This window comes from Dendrobates tinctorius, unplaced genomic scaffold (genome assembly GCF_039654945.1).
Source record: "Dendrobates tinctorius isolate UK_male_01 unplaced genomic scaffold, ASM3965494v1 ptg000020l, whole genome shotgun sequence".
Taxonomy (NCBI): domain Eukaryota; kingdom Metazoa; phylum Chordata; class Amphibia; order Anura; family Dendrobatidae; genus Dendrobates; species Dendrobates tinctorius.
Genome location: NW_027361688.1, coordinates 12,447,587 through 12,461,223, shown reverse-complemented (window position 1 = coordinate 12,461,223; position 13,637 = coordinate 12,447,587). Strand labels below are relative to the sequence as shown.

The window sequence follows — 13,637 nt, the reverse complement described above, 5'->3', positions numbered from 1 at the left end:
TTCTCAACTCTTCATGTCATGATCCCAGTGCAGGCTTTGACCTGCACACCTGGGGTTAATTATTGTGGCCTCTCTTTGATTCAGGCAAAGCTTTTTATTGCCCTGAGATACTCCCATCCCCCGTCAGTTATATTTTCGCCCCTGGCATTGTGTGGTGACCTCTGAGTGTGTTTGTGCTGTGTTCTGGTTGCTTGATTCTCTGTGTACGACTCGGTCTGTTCTCTGGATATTGCTTTGGATTCTGCTTGGTACCTTCTATGTCTGTTTGGTTTTGACTTCTGCTTGGCCCTGACTATCCGTTCTGTCTCATCCCTGGTACTTTACTGATATCTCTGTGTATGACCTCCGTTTTGCCTGACTCTGAGTATTTCTGTATAGTGTCCTGCCATCTCTGAAAGCAGGATGCTAAGCCCCGCCCCCTTGCAGTCACATGACCGTAGGTCCTGTGACTGCTTGCTAAACTTCAGCGTCCACAGGTCCTGTGTATCTGTACTTTCCGGCTGTACCTGACCCCAGGCCCCCCTCCAGTGCGGGTGTGTCCCTGCTCAGCGGAGAATGCACGCTGGCGCTGACAGGATCCTGACACTTCACTTATTCTCAGGACCATTGGGGGGTCTCAGAACACAAATTCTCAGCTCTTCACTTATTCTCAAGAACATTGGTGGTCTCAGAAGCCAAATTCTCAGCTCTTCACTTATTCTCAGAACCATCTCGGGCTCTGTAATATTTAATCTGCATGGCGGGATCCATGCTCTTGTGATCAGTGGGGGTCCCAATGGTCAGACCCCTAACGATCATAAGTGTAGAGAGGGGATACATGTGTTTAGAGGACCATCCCTTCTAGATAGAGTTGAGAAAAAAGATAATGTTCAAGCGGTAAACAGTTGAGAACCCTGGAAACTCTTTCCTACCTCCACTCGTCTTCGGCACCACTTTTATCTAGTAGGACTGGAGCGACGTCATCGTTGTGACATGTCACCCCATCTAACATGCATCATTGTGGTGAAACTCACAAAATTCATCCTCACCCACAATTACTTTGAATTTGACAACAAGATCTATCTACAGGAGACTGGCACAGCTATGGGAAGTAAAATGGCTCCACAGTATGCAAATCTTTTCATGGCCAAGCTTGAAAGTGACTTTTTGTCCTCATGTCCCATCAGGCCTCTGGCCTACTACCACTTCATTGATGATATTTTAATCATCTGGACGGAGTCTGAGCAACAGCTAAAGACGTTCCACGAACAGTTTAATCAATTTCATCCCACCATCAACTTAACACTCAACTACTCCAGCACTGAAATTAACATTTTAGACACCATCATTAAGCTAAAGAACAATGAAATAGAGACATCCCTGTATCAGAAGCCAATCGACCGTCCAACATACCTTAAATGGGACAGTTTCCATCCAAAACACATAAAAAAAACTCTATTGTCTACAGCCAAGCCATCAGATACAATCGTATATGTTCCAACCCCATGGATAGAGATGAACACCTTGGTCACCTCAAAAACACCTTTTTCAATCAGGGCTACCATCCAAGAAAAATTGAAAACCAAATTACAAGAGCCACCAGAATATCAAGGAATCACCTGCTACACTACAAAGCTAAAGATGAAAATAACCGGGTGCCTCTAGTAGTCACCTACAACCCAAATCTGGAGGTGCTAAGGGGAGCTGCACGGGAATTACAACCTTTACTACAAAAAGATGCCCGATTACAATCCATATTTCCAGACCTCCCACTGCTGTGCTTTAGGCAGCCCCCAAATTTAAGAAGCATCATTGTCAGAAGCTCCCTGTCCTCTCCAACAGCTGCAGGAACCTTTCCTTGCAACCAGAAAAAATGTAAAACCTGCCCATTTATAATGACCACGGACAAGATAAAGATCCCCAACTCACATCAGGACTACAAGATCCCAGGTACTTTCACCTGCATTACATCTAATGTGGTGTACTTAATTATTTGTACTAAATGTCCAACTGGGGGTCTGTATGTGGGTGAGACAGGGTAAAAGCTTAGAACAAGGATGAATGCTCATCGTCACACAATAAGAGAAAAAAGAATGGATCCACCTGTGGCAAAACATTTTTGTATCCCCGGTCATAGCATGATGGACATTAAATTACTTGTATTAAAAGGTAACTTCAAGTCTCAGAGAGACAGAAGAGTCTGGGAGTATAAACTCATGACGACCTTTGACACACTCAATGCTGGAATGAACGTGTCACATGGATTTATGTCTTTTTACATCTATTAAGGAATTTTCTCTTCAGACCTTCGGGGGTCATCACACAACACAGAACCAGACCCCAATCAGAGGACAATAAAACCTTCACACTCCTTATCTATGAACTGTTCCAATATTTATGTTTATCCCTCTACCATAATGACAATTCTGCTTCACGTCACTTGTTTTATCTATTGCTTTATTTCTGTGCTGTGTTGTGTATAAATATGTGATTCTTCAGATGTTGTATTAGTCTATGCCTGATGAAGAGACCTGAGTAATCTCGAAAGCTTGTGTCAGGTTTGGGTGGGCCTCTACGCAAGCAAGCGTGTGATATTTTGCTCTCGACACAATGTGGCTTTTCTTTTCGAATGCGCAGATGTTTAGAATCTTTCTTCGAAATTTCCGTCCGCGTCTACTACTCCTCATTATTTCCAGATACTCTCTCTCTCCGTAGTCATTCTAATCGCCCTAATGATGAGTTATGTAACTGTAACGAAAGGTAGTACGAAAAAAGAAAAATCTAGAACATTTTTCTTCTAAGAGAAGATTCAATTTGTATGACAAATTTGGCTCGGGGCGCGCGTTATTAGTGTGCGCAGCGCTTGTCAGGGGCTGTTTGTGTTTACCGAGCTGTTGTAGGCTGAATCCTGGGGAAAATATTTGTGTAGGTTCGCAGTGTTAGGCCATTAGCTGTTTATTTTATTGTCTTACGGTGCCAAATCCTACCCGATCAGCTTGTTAATACCGCGGCAGCATCTGCCGGATCTAGCGCCAAGGCTGGCGGTGGCAATAAATTCCGCACACATGGTCAGCGGCACATGGGTCACCACCAGTAAGACCAGGCTGCCCCAGCCAACTGGACCAGAGCACTGTCATATGGGAATGTGCAGGAAAGGATTTGCAGAAAATGTGCTCGCAGGCTCAAAATTTGCCCAAAAAATTATTGAATTTTTTTTTTCTGACTTACTCATTCATTTTATTAAAATAAAATCATGAAAACAGTTGTGTCAATAGAAAGGGTGACTCCAATAGAGAGCCAGGCAGGGAAGTTTAGTGCAATATGGGAGTCATGTGACTTCTTAGGCTCTGCGGGGGAGGGGCTCTCTAAGGGGAGGAGCATGTTAAAGTCCCTGACTCGCACTCTGAAAAGCCGGTTATTTGGAGTTATTGTACTTGTATTCAGAGTCATACTGCAGCAAGAATCCAACTCACAACTATAGGCCTGTATCTATTTCCCTCGCAAAGGCAGCACATTCTAGCTAAGACAGTGATGTATAGGCAGAACATTTTTTGCACAAGATTTTTTGGTTTAAGGGCAACAATGTCATGCTAAACCAATCCGAGGGAGTGCAAAAAAAATGTAAAGAGGTACTTACATTACCAGAACCATTGTCAGTGCAGCAATACATCATCAGAACCAAATGTTGAGTATTTGAGAAACATTTGTAATGTTTCTGCTCCCAAAAGTCAGTGTGAACACACCCAAACTTTCACTGAGTTTTTGGAGCAGAAACTCAACCAAATGCACCTCATACTCTCAAGACTTTGATTTGAGGACTTTTAATTTTTAATATGAAGCGCGTTATGGATTACTGCATGATCAGAACTACCGTCAGTACATGAATAACATGAATACAGCACCAGAACAACTGTTAGTACATGACTGCAGCACCAGAACTACCATCAGTACCACCGTCAGTGCAGGAATGCAGTGCCAAAACCACGGATAAGACATGAGTACAGGACCAGAAACACTATCACTACTTGAATAGAGTACCTGAACTACCGGTAGTAGCCATAACCACTGTCAGTACATGAATACAGCTTCAGAACCACTGTCAGTACATGAATACAGCTTCAGAACCACCGTCAGTACATGAATACAGCTTCAGAACCACCGTCAGTACATGAATACAGCACCAGAACCACCGTCAGTACATGAATACAGCACCAGAACCACCGTCAGTACATGAATACAGCTTCAGAACCACCGTAGGTACATGAATACGGCGCCAGAACCACCGTCAGTACATGAATACAGCTTCAGAACCACTGTCAGTACATGAATACAGCTTCAGAACCACTGTCAGTACATGAATACAGCTTCAGAACCACTGTCAGTACATGAATACAGCTTGAGAACCACCGTCAGTACATGAATACAGCTTCAGAACCACTGTCAGTACATGAATACAGCTTCAGAACCACTGTCAGTACATGAATACAGCGCCAGAACCACCGTCAGTACATGAATACAGCTTCAGAACCACAGTCAGTACATGAATACAGCTTCAGAACCACCGTCAGTACATGAATACAGCTTCAGAACCACCGTCAGTACATGAATACAGCTTCAAAACCACCGTCAGTACATGAATACAGCTTCAGAACCACTGTCAGTACATGAATACAGCTTCAAAACCACCGTCAGTACATGAATACAGCTTCAGAACCACTGTCAGTACATGAATACAGCGCCAGAACCACCGTCAGTACATGAATACAGCTTCAGAACCACCGTCAGTACATGAATACAGCGCCAGAACCACCGTCAGTACATGAAAACAGCAGCAGAACCACTGTCAGTACATGAATACAGCGCCAGAACCACCGTCAGTACATGAAAACAGCAGCAGAACCACCGTCAGTACATGAATACAGCAGCAGAACCACCGTCAGTACATGAATACAGCAGCAGAACCACCGTCAGTACATGAATACAGCTTCAGAACCACCGTCAGTACATGAATATATCACCAAGCTTAGTACAGTGATCAATTGCATTTTTAGGTCAGCCCCATATACACTGGCATCACGAGAACCTGCAAATCCCAGGAGATCTGTACGGAGATACAGGAAGCTGTTGTCACTAGTGATCATCAGACTTCGGACCATACAGGAACCACAGTACTGATGAGACATTGTCAGTATCACAAATAAACATTTACATCCAAGTACATTATAGGTATCTTTTGTCATAGTACAGATGCCATGATGAAATTCCTCACCCAGAACTCAAGTCTCCAGACTTCCCTCTTCTTAGCCTTTAACTGCACTTCCTGACAAGGTGCCCATAAAAATAAAAGTATCACTATTATGCCCCATGAATAAAAATATCTCCCATGCTGTGCCCCTGAATCAACAATTGCCCCTCACTGTGCTACCTGCAGAAAATATCCCTCTCACACTACCCCTCTCCATAATATTTCCCCATATTGCCCCTCTCCACAATGTTCCCACACTGCCCATTTCTGTAATGTCCCCCACACACTTCTCCTCTCCGTAATGTCCACCTATACTGCCCCCTTCATAATGTCGCAACACACTGCTCCTATCCATATTGTACTCTGCCCCCACTGCGCCTATTCTTAATGTGCCCCTACACTCAACCAACAGAATAGTGAGCGCAGCTCTGGGGTATAATACAGAATGTAACTCAGGATCAGTAATGTAATGTACAGTCATATGTAAAAGTTTGGGCACCCCTATTAATGTTAACCTTTTTTCTTCATAACAATTTTGGTTTTTGCAACAGCTATTTCAGTTTCATATATCTGATAAGTGATGGACTCAGTTATATTTCTGGATTCAAATGAGGTTTATTGTACTAACAGAAAATGTGCAATCTGCATTTAAACAAAATTTGACCGGTGCAAAAGTATGGGCACCCTTATCATTTTCTTGATTTGAACACTCCTAACTACTTTTTATTGACTTCCTGAAGCACTAAATTGGTTTTGTAACCTCATTGAGCTTTGAACTTCATAGCCAGGTGTATCAAATCATGAGAAAAGGTATTTAAGGTGGCCACGTGCAAGTAGTTCTCCTATTTGATTCTCCTATGAAGAGTGGCATCATGGGCTCCTCAAAACAACTCTCAAATGATCTGAAAACAAAGATTATTCAACATAGCTTTTCAGGGGAAGGATACAAAAAGTTGTCTCAGAGATTTAACCTGTCAGTTTCCACTGTGAGGAACATAGTAAGGAAATGGAAGAACACAGGTACAGTTCTTGTTAAGCCCAGAAGTGGCAGGCCAAGAAAAATATCAGAAAGGCAGAGAAGAAGAATGGTGAGAACAGTCAAGGACAATCCACAGACCACCTCCAAAGACCGGCAGCCTCATCTTGCTGCAGATGGTGTCACTGTACAATAAACCTCATTTGAATCCAGAAATATAACTGAGTCCATCAGTTATTAGATATATGAAACTGAAATAGCTGTTGCAAAAACCAAAATTGTTATAAAGAAAAAAGGTTAACATTAATAGGGGTGCCCAAACTTTTTCATATGACTGTATGTACACAGTGACTGCACCAGCAGAATAGTGAGTGCAGCTCTGGCATATTATACAGGATGTAACTCAGGATCAGTAATGTAATGTATGTACACAGTGACTGCACCAGCAGAATAGTGAGTGCAGCTCTGGGATATAATACAGGATATAACTCAGGATCAGTAATGTAATGTATGTACACAGTGACAGCACCAGCAGAATAGTGAGTGCAGCTCTGGAGTATAATACAGGATGTAACTCAGGATCAGTAATGTAATGTATGTACACAGTGACAGCACCAGCAGAATAGTGAGTGCAGCTCTGGAGTATAATACAGGATGTAACTCAGGATCAGTAATGTATGTACACAGTGACTGCACCAGCAGAATAGTGAGTGCAGCTCTGGAGTATAATACAGGATGTAACTCAGGATCAGTAATGTACTGTATGTACGCAGTGACTGCACCAGCAGAATAGTGAGTGCAGCTCTGGAGTATAATACAGGATGTAACTCAGGATCAGTAATGTAATGTATGTGCACAGTGACTGCACCAGCAGAATAGTGAGTGCAGCTCTGGGGTATAATACAGGATGTAACTCAGGATCAGTAATGTAATGTATGTACACAGTGACTGCACCAGCAGAATAGTGAGTGCAGCTCTGGAGTATAATACAGGATGTAACTCAGGATCAGTAATGTAATGTATGTACACAGTGACTGCACCAGCAGAATAGTGAGTGCAGCTCTGGAGTATAATACAGGATGTAACTCAGGATCAGTAATGTAATATATGTATACAGTGACTGCACCAGCAGAATAGTGAGTGCAGCTCTGGAGTATAATACAGGATGTAACTCAGGATCAGTAATGTAATGTATATATACAGTGACTGCACCAGCAGAATAGTGAGTACAGCTCTGGGGTATAATACAGGATGTAAATCAGGATCAGTAATGTAATGTATGTACACAGTGACTGCACCAGCAGAATAGTGAGTGCAGCTCTGGAGTATAATACAGGATGTAACTCAGGATCAGTAATGTAATGTATGTACACAGTGACTGCACCAGCAGAATAGTGAGTGTAGCTCTGGGGTATAATACAGGAGGTAACTCAGGATCAGTAATGTAATGTATGTACACAGTGACTGCACCAGCAGAATAGTGAATGCAGCTCTGGAGTATAATACAGGAGGTAACTCAGGATCAGTAATGTAATGTATGTACACAGTGACTGCACCAGCAGAATAGTGAGTGCAGCTCTGGGGTATAATACAGGATATAACTCAGGATCAGTAATGTAATGTATGTACACAGTGACAGCACCAGCAGAATAGTGAGTGCAGCTCTGGAGTATAATACAGGAGGTAACTCAGGATCAGTAATGTAATGTATGTACACAGTGACTGCACCAGCAGAATAGTGAGTGCAGCTCTGGGATATAATACAGGATATAACTCAGGATCAGTAATGTAATGTATGTATACAGTGACTGCACCAGCAGAATAGTGAGTGCAGCTCTGGGATATAATACAGGATATAACTCAGGATCAGTAATGTAATGTATGTACACAGTGACTGCACCAGCAGAATAGTGAGTGCAGCTCTGGAGTATAATACAGGATGTAACTCAGGATCAGTAATGTAATGTATGTACACAGTGACTGCACCAGCAGAATAGTGAGTGCAGCTCTGGAGTATAATACAGGATGTAACTCAGGATCAGTAATTTAATGTATGTACACAGTGACTGCACCAGCAGAATAGTGAGTGCAGCTCTGGAAAATAATACATGTAACTCAACATTTTATGTAGATTGATAATCTATATTAACATACCTGTATATCATTTATTCCGGTTATTAGCTGTTTTGTTGATTTCTGGCTGTTATGTAACAAGTGTCAGCACGACATGGCTGTCTAAAGTATTCACTGTATAAAAGTATATTTCTTTTGATATAATTTCTGCTGAAATGTGTTTTTTTTTTTTTTTACTAGAAAGAACAATTTTTCTTCCCTAAAAGCAGTATTCTCTAATATGAAACATATGCTTTAAAAACAATAAATGGGAATGGCCAGCAGGGTGCGCCCTTCAGCATATTAACTATGATACACTGAACATACTGGGTTAAAAGTTGTGACAATTTGCAGAAAATAAGAACAAGGGTCCACAAGCACACAGGCTTCCCCCCCCCCCCCCCTCCGTTACATGGTCCCGGGCAGGTACACCACCTGCCAAAAAGCTGAAAACTTGCTGAGGTTATTACAGACGGTAGCGGCTCCTTGTAAAATGAGAGATAATAGGGGCAATTTGTCATCACATCTGAAACAGATCCGACTGTCCTCATCCGAAGAAACAAAAAAAAAATGGAGGGAGCGCTCCAAAAATAGTGCAAATTATAGGACGTTATTGGCCCATGTGATGTTTACTGGGGTCCTGGGGGGTCTCTACATTGAGCGCTCTTACCCAAGAGCCTATACCTGGCCAGAACCTAGTTGTCCACCATCAAGACCTTCAGAATTACTGCACCTGTCTGCAGAGTTAGATCTTGGGGTCTGCTGCCCTAGATGTCCCGGCCGAGCCAAAGTGGCACGTTGGCGCCTCCTTGGCATAAAGCACATTGGGCACATGCCCCCTCAGCCCTCAGCTATACCCCCTCCTAGAGACACGTGGAGCTTCCATTACAGCCATACAGCTTGGTCATACAAGAGCTTCTTATGTTTATATCAACAGTATCATTCCGTCCCTTGTTTAGATGGGAACAATGTATCAGAAACTCACAAAGCGATCCACTTCCTAAAGTAAATACAGAGTGCAACATCTGCTAACAATGAAACAGTAGGAGGGAGAGGATCCTGGAGGAACAAAGCGAGTATAGGAAGCAGGAAACTCCATGATCAAGTGTGCTCCAAGGTACCAAGGAGATGTACGAAAGGGTACAGGGAACCATGACGGACTTACAGGAGGTTTAGGTACCCGTGGAAGATGCACAGCAGGTATATGTGATAGTGGAAGATATGCAGGAGGTATATGTGATAGTGGAAGATATGCAGGAGGTATATGTGATAGTGGGAGATATGCAGGAGGTATATGTGATCGTGGAAGATATGCAGGAGGTATATGTGATCGTGGAAGATATGCAGGAGGTATATGTGATCGTGGAAGATATGCAGGAGGTATATGTGATCGTGGAAGATATGCAGGAGGTATATGTGATCGTGGAAGATATGCAGGAGGTATATGTGATCGTGGAAGATATGCAGGAGGTATATGTGATAGTGGAAGATATGCAGGAGGTATATGTGATCGTGGAAGATATGCAGGAGGTATATGTGATCGTGGAAAATATGCAGGAGGTATATGTGATAGTGGGAGATATGCAGGAGGTATATGTGATAGTGGGAGATATGCAGGAGGTATATGTGATAGTGGGAGATATGCAGGAGGTATATGTGATAGTGGAAGATAAGCAGGAGGTATATGTGATAGCGGAAGATGCACAGCAGGTATATGTGATAGTGGAAGATATGCAGGAGGTATATGTGATAGTGGAAGATATGCAGGAGGTATATGTGATCGTGGAAGATATGCAGGAGGTATATGTGATAGTGGAAGATAAGCAGGAGGTATATGTGATAGTGGAAGATATGCAGGAGGTATATGTGATAGTGGAAGATATGCAGGAGGTATATGTGATAGTGGAAGATATGCGGGAGGTATATGTGATAGTGGAAGATATGCAGGAGGTATATGTGATAGTGGAAGATATGCGGGAGGTATATGTGATAGTGGAAGATATGCAGAGCAGGTGTAGGTGACACTAAGGTTGCAACAAAGGTATATTTGATCACAAAGATGCATAGCAGGAATATGTGAATATAAAAATGCAGAAAAGCTATAAGTGACCTCAAAACTAATCAACAACTGAAGGTTATCATTAGATGCACAGCAGGTGTAGGCTGCACATGATGCACCGGTAATGTAGATGCACAGCAGGTATATTACGCATAGGATGCACAGTTTATATAGGTAACTATGGGAGATTTGCAGCAGGTTTATATGGTTAAAAGGTGCACAGCAGGTACATGTGATCACAATGATGTGCATAGCAGGTGTACGCTGCACATGAGAAACAATGAAAATGGATAACTGCTCTGGAAGCCGCCCAGCAGGTACATGGGATTGTAAAGATGCACAGAACATGGAAGTGATCACAGAAACTAATCAACAGGTGCAGAGGGTCAGATCGATGCACAGAAGGTATATGGGGTCGTCACGATGTGTCGCAGGTATAAGTGTCCAGAAAGAAGCCCATCAGGATGAGAATGAAGGATGGACCTCAGGTGGTAACACTTCACAGCAGGGTGTAGGGGACAGGGTTAATAGATCTGTGTGTGGTGAGCATGGAAGATGCAGGGCACAGAGAAGGATATATAGGGGATCCCAGCAGGGTAAAGAGGGGGCGCCCCAGTGTGGGGTCAGCACAGAGGCCAGAAAGTGGCCCCTCACAGCCCAGGGCTCCATGATCTGCAGCCAGAACTTACCTTTGAGCTGAGGGGATTTCTCTTCCAAGCCCTGACTCGATGTTCAGATGCATCCTCCTCACCCCAAGCCTGCACTCCACGGGGGAAAGTGGGAACTCAGCACAGACGAGACCTGGGGGCTTACACCCTCACGATGAGGGTCTTGTCCAGAGCTGGAGGCGCAATCATTCCACAAAGCCGCATCCAAAGAGCGCAGGAGTGAGAACAAGGCGCAGGGTCCGCTCCGAGGCGCAGGGTCAGCTCCGAGGCGCAGGGTCAGCTCCGAGGCGCAGGGTCCGCTCCGAGGCGCAGGGTCAGCTCCGAGGCGCAGGGTCCGCTCCGAGGCGCAGGGTCCGCTCCGAGGCGCAGGGTCCGCTCCGAGGCGCAGGGTCCGCTCCGAGGCGCAGGGACAGCTCCGAGGCGCAGGGTCCGCTCCGAGGCGCAGGGTCCGCTCCGAGGCGCAGGGACAGCTCCGAGGCGCAGGGTCCGCTCCGAGGCGCAGGGACAGCTCCGAGGCGCAGGGTCCGCTCCGAGGCGCAGGGTCCGCTCCGAGGCGCAGGGTCCGCTCCGAGGCGCAGGGTCCGCTCCGAGGCGCAGGGTCAGCTCCGAGGCGCAGGGACAGCTCCGAGGCGCAGGGTCCGCTCCGAGGCGCAGGGTCCGCTCCGAGGCGCAGGGTCAGCTCCGAGGCGCAGGGACAGCTCCGAGGCGCAGGGTCAGCTCCGAGGCGCAGGGTCAGCTCCGAGGCGCAGGGTCCGCTCCGAGGCGCAGGGTCCGCTCCGAGGCGCAGGGTCCGCTCCGAGGCGCAGGGTCCGCTCCGAGGCGCAGGGTCCGCTCCGAGGCGCAGGGTCCGCTCCGAGGCGCAGGGTTTCTCCCTTGTACTTTTCCGGGCAGCGCTGTCTCTCAGGATGACTGTCCCCTCCGTGCGCTCACGGTCTCCCTCTCTCTCCCCTCCCGGCTTCTCTGGCTTCCATCCAGGAGCTGAGAGGTCAGATGGTGGCGGAGCTCCTCTGCCAGGGACAGCTCTGATGTGAGGGATCTGGGCAATTACTGAGTCTCTTCAGCTGCCAGATCCACTCCCCCCACCCGTGTCACCCACCCGGATCCACGCACGGGGGGTGGAGAGGGGCGCGCGGGGCACTGCTCACATTGGTTTCATCATTTCAGGTGTCACAATGTTCCTGTGTCACATTCTCAGGTGTCTAATTGGAGGCAATGTGCTGCCCCTGTGCCTGCGAGGCAGGAGAGTGCCCACCTACAGCTAGAGGGTGTATGGAGGAGTGCTGGAAGATGAGAGTGGTGAGGGTGGGTGGATGGAAGGACAGATAACCGATCGATAACAGATAGATGATAGATAGATACATCGATAACAAATAATAGAATATAATAGCTAGATAGTAAATAGATAGAAAAAACATAGATAATAAATATATGATAGATAGATAATAGATAATAGAAGATGATAGATGATAATAGATAATAGAACAATGATAGATAATCGATAATAGATAGATAATACATAATAGATAGATAGATAGATAGAATGATAATAGATAGATAGAAAAAAGATAGAAGATAGCTAGATAATAGATAGATAATACATAGATAGAAAGATAGATAACAGATAGATAACAGATAGATAGATAATACATAGATAGATAATAGATAGATAGATAGTTAATAGATAGATAGATAATAGATAGATAGTTAATAGATAGATAGATAATAGATAGATAATATATAGATAATAGACATGTTTCTTGTTTTAATTACACAGTGCCGAATCTTCTATTTACACTGATTTAGATAACACATTTCACACTGTCCACAGCCACCACTAGGGGGAGCTCACTGCAGATGGACGAATACAGCTTCTATTAGCACCAATAGTAAATCTGCACAGATCTCCTAAACTCCCCCTGGTGGTGGCTGCAGGTATCAAAAGTTATGTAATTTAACTCTGAGAGGCAAGAAATCAGAGGATTTAGAGCTCTGTAGCAGAAAACAGCCCTGACCCCTAAAAAATAAATCGTGAAATGAATCAACATGAGATTCTGGACCTATAAAGAAAACCGCAAGATGATAGATCCACTTCATGTGGGTTCCAGCCCTTTGAAAAACACATAGCGGCGCCCTGCTCGGGACCGAAACATTGTTTTGAAATGTGATACAAGCCACATGTATGGAGGCTGGTTCCTTCCTAGCAGTGAATCACGACCAGGCAGTCAGCGCGCAGCCCTTCATTCCCATACGTTTCTTCTGGCCTGATAAATAAGATCTGTCAGATGTTCGCCAAGTTTAACATCCCGGCCTAATACGCAGTGATAGCAATGTGTCACCACGGGTAATAGTGAGCGAATAACTAGTCCCACGCTCCGTGACTTCCTGCAGTGGGATTCCCAGCTCTCGGCGCGGTGGTGACACTCGCTGGAGAATTCCACAAGGGATTTAGTTGAACGCAGAGCACTGTGATTTCCTGGAATAGTAGATGAGCACAGGAAATCTTAGGATTAAGGAAATAATAGGTTAAAGATCTGATGGAGACAAGAGATCTTCAGGTCAAGAATGGTCGAGGTCCACCAAACACTTGGGAGTATTTCC

The 13,637-nt window shown here is 44.8% G+C and overlaps 1 protein-coding gene across 2 annotated transcripts in view; it reads right to left on the bottom strand.

Annotated features, from left to right (window-relative positions):
• Positions 1–11,325, bottom strand: part of SHISAL1 (shisa like 1) — a 121,110-nt gene extending 109,785 nt beyond the window's left edge. Inside the window, exon 1 of one of the 2 annotated variants that reach the window (XM_073567685.1) lies at positions 11,061–11,325. The gene's annotated coding sequence lies outside the window, so the exon portion shown is untranslated. The remainder of the gene's footprint in view (positions 1–11,060) is intronic. The other variant, XM_073567686.1, reaches the window with a different exon arrangement.
• Between the last annotated feature and the right edge of the window lie 2,312 nt (positions 11,326–13,637).